Source organism: Pongo pygmaeus, chromosome 4, assembly GCF_028885625.2.
Source record: "Pongo pygmaeus isolate AG05252 chromosome 4, NHGRI_mPonPyg2-v2.0_pri, whole genome shotgun sequence".
Lineage (NCBI taxonomy): Eukaryota > Metazoa > Chordata > Mammalia > Primates > Hominidae > Pongo > Pongo pygmaeus.
In genome coordinates, this window is record NC_072377.2 from 167430299 (window position 1) to 167434401 (window position 4103).

The 4103-nt window shown below is 37.5% G+C and overlaps 1 non-coding gene across 1 annotated transcript; it reads left to right on the top strand.

Annotated features, from left to right (window-relative positions):
* The first annotated feature begins 336 nt into the window (after window positions 1-336).
* Window positions 337-439, top strand: LOC129037621 (U6 spliceosomal RNA). Its single transcript, XR_008502865.1, has one exon. It is a non-coding gene; the product is annotated as a U6 spliceosomal RNA (small nuclear RNA).
* Window positions 440-4103: the final 3664 nt, after the last annotated feature.

Below are 4103 nucleotides of genomic sequence, written 5' to 3' on the forward strand. Positions count from 1 at the left end.
TTGCCATTCTAACTGGTGTGAGATGGTATCTCATTGTGGTTTTGATTCGCATTTATCTGATGGCCAGTGATGATGAGCATTTTTTCATTTGTCTTTTGGCTGCATAAATGTCTTCTTTTGAGAAGTGTCTGTTCATATCCTTTGCCCACTTTTTGATGGGGTTGTTTGTTTTTTTCTTGTAAGTTTGTTTGAGTTCATTGTAGATTCTGGATATCAGCCTTTTGTCAGATGAGTAGATTGCAAAAATTCTCTCCCATTCTGTAGGTTGCCTGTTCACTGTGATGGTGGTTTCTTTTGCTGTGCAGAAGCTCTTTAGTTTAATAAGATCCCATTTGTCAATTTTGGTTTTTGTTGCCATTGTTTTGGAACAATACAGAGAAGATTAGCATGGCCCCTGAGCGAGGATGACATGCAAATTCGTGAAGAGTTCCATATTTTTAACAGGCTCTGAAATTGAGGCAATAATTAATAGCTTATCAACCACGAAAAGTCAGGACCAGATGGATTCACAGCTGAATTCTACCAGAGGTCCAAGGAGCAGCTGGTACCATTCCTTCTGAAACTATTCCAATCAACAGAAAAAGAGGGAATCCTCCCTAACTCATTTTATGAGGCCAACATCATCCTGATACCAAAGCCTGGCAGAGACACAACCAACAAAGAGAATTTTAGACCAATATCCCTGATGAACATCGACGCAAAAATCCTCAATAAAATACCGGCAAACCGAATCCAGCAGCACATCAAAAAGCTTATCCACCATGATCAAGTGGGCTTCATCCCTGGGATGCAAGGCTGGATCAACATACGAAAATCAATAAACGTAATCCAGCATATAAACAGAACCAAAGACAAAAACCACATGATTATCTCAATAGATGCAGAAAAGGCCTTTGACAAAATTCAACAACCCTTCATGCTAAAAACTCTCAATAAATTAGGTATTGATGGGATGTATCTCAAAATAATAAGAGCTATCTATGACAAACCCACAGGCAATATCATACTGAATGGGCAAAAACTGGAAGCATTCCCTTTGAAAACTGGCACAAGACAGGGATGCCCTCTCTCACCACTCCTATTCCACATAGTGTTGGAAGTTCTGGGGAGGGCAATCAGGCAGGAGAAGGAAATAAAGGGTATTCAGTTAGGAAAAGAGGAAGTCAAATTGTCCCTGTTTGCAGATGACATGATTGTATATCTAGAAAACCCCATCATCTCAGCCCAAAATCTCCTTAAGCTGATAAGCAACTTCAGCAAAGTCTCAGGATACAAAATCAATGTGCAAAAATCACAAGCATTCTTATACACCAATAACAGACAAACAGAGAGCCAAATTATGAGTGAACTCCCATTCACAATTGCTTCAAAGAGAATAAAATACCTAGGAATCCAGCTTACAAGGGATGTGAAGGACCTCTTCAAGGAGAACTACAAACCACTGCTCAATGAAATAAAAGAGGATACAAACAAATGGAAGAACATTCCATGCTCATGGGTAGGAAGAATCAATATCGTGAAAATGGCCATACTACCCAAGGTAATTTATAGATTGAATGCCATCCCCATCAAACTACCAATGACTTTCTTCAGAGAATTGGGAAAAAAACTACTTTAAATTTCATATGGAACCAAAAAAGAGCCCGCATCGCCAAGTCAATCCTAAGCAAAAGAACAAAGCTGGAGGCATCATGCTACCTGACTTCAAACTATACTACAAGGCTACAGTAACCAAAACAGCATGGTACTGGTACCAAAACAGAGATATAGACCAATGGAACAGAACAGAGCTCTCAGAAATAATGCCACATATCTACAACTATCTGATCTTTGACAAACGTGACAAAAACAAGAAATGGGGAAAGGATTCCCTATATAAGAAATGGTGCTGGGAAAACTGGCTAGCCATATGTAGAAAGCTGAAACTGCATCCCTTCCTTACACCTTATACAAAAATTAAGTCAAGATGGATTAAAGACTTAAATGTTAGACCTAAAACCATAAAAACCCTAGAAGAAAACGTGGGCAATACCATTCAGGACATAGGCATAGGCAAGGACTTCATGTCTAAAACACCAGAAAAATATTTTTCAATAGCAAAATACTTCCTGAATGTTGTTTTCCTTGGTATATGTCAAATTAAAGAGAAATACATAGTTGAAAATAAATGGGATGTTTTCTTTAATCCCCTGCCCCATAGGCCCTAGTCCTTGTAGTGAGTACAACAAAGTGTAGCATTCCCTAGCACTCTGTGATGGATATGAGGCATGAGAAAGAACTAGACTATTGTTTCAATGTACTGAGATTTTGAGGTTGTTTATTTCCAAAGCATAATCCAGCCTTTTCTGATAGATATAGAAGTTAGATTAATTATTCTTTATTTATTTTATTATTTAAAATAATTTTTTGAGGCAGGGTCTCACTCTGTCATACAGGCTAGAGAGCACTGGCCCAATCATAGCTCACTGTAGTCTCCAACTCCCGGGCTCAAGTGATCCTCCTACCTCAGCTTCTTGAGTATCTGGGACTACCAGTGTGCCCACCACACCCAGCTAATTTAAAATAATTTTTTGTGGATATTGGATCTCACTATGTTGTCCAGGTTGGTCTTAATCTCCTGGCCTCAAGCTATCCTCCCACCTTTGCCTCCCAAAGTGCTGTGATTTCAGGCATGAGCCACGTCATCTGGCCTTATTCTTTATTTTACAGTATTCATATTTATATTTTATTATTTTATGTTTCCTCTTGCTCTTCTTTAACTTAAAATATCTACGGATGTTAGCTCATATTAATCTACTTTATTCTTTTTAATGGATGCATAATATTTTATTGAATTAATGTAACATGATTGATATGTCAAATTGGTTGAAAGAATATTAAATGTAGCAGAGGATAACTTTATATAAATCAAAGCTTCCATAAACAACAAAAGTGTTTGAATATAGTAGAAATAATGAATATGGTGGATTTAGAAACAAGCCTAGGATAAAAATAAGATTAAAGAGGAACAGGTATAATATGTAAGATGTTTGCTACAAAAAGTAAACTGTTGAGAAAGACTCACAGAAGCACGAGAAGAGCTGCTAACCACTGTATGAACATCATGAGGTAAGCTGGTTTTTGATATTTGTGTTTACTATAGGAAAGAGATTAGCACTTGACACATTCACCTATTTGGGTTTTAATACATACTTGTGAAGTAATGCTAATAAAAATAAAAATCACTCCTACCACTTATTAGGAATTTTTATTTGTTCAACTCCATGTTCTGTGCAAAGTGTTTAAAGTAATCCCTGGAATGGCCTCTTCAGTAAGTTTTCATTTGCTATATTCATTCAGTGAACTATTTCTAGATTCCCCCTTTTTTCACAACCACTTGTAATCCATCAGTAAGTTCTGTGTTCACTACTTTCAAAATATATCTGAAATCTGACCACTTTTCATCACTGTCACAGCTCCCTTCTAGTCCAAACCATCTTCTTTTTTAGACAAGCCTAATATAATAACCTTCTAACTAATTTCCTTGCTCCCACATTTGCCTCCTTGCAGTTATTTTTCATCTAGCAACAAAATAATGTTTTCATCATGTAAATCTAATCATGTCATTCCTCTTACTCAAAGCCCTCCAAGAAGACAGTAATCTAAAGCCCTCATCATGGTTTAGAAGGACACCTTTTTCCCCAATGCTGTCCTCCTGCTATTCTTCACCCAGCTCACTGGGCTCCAGGCACACTGGCTTCTTTATTTTCAGTCAAATGCCCAAGTTCATTCCTCCTTAAAACTCCTTCACCCTCTTTCTATCCTATACCTTGAAAGATCCTCTCCCAGAAGTACATACGGCAATTTCCTCACTTCATCAAATCCTCAGGCAAAGGCCACTTCCTAAGAGCAGCTTTCTCTGACTCCCCTGTCCAAAATACCCTTACCATATAACCACTTACAATGCTGTAGTTTTCTTCCTAGAATTAATCATTACTACGTATTAGTAATACTTTTACTTTTTTGTTTACTGATCATCTGACCTGTGGGAATGTACGTTTCATGAATATAGGAACTTCGTCTGCTGTGTTCTGTATCTCAAGCACCTAACAGAACTATTTGAT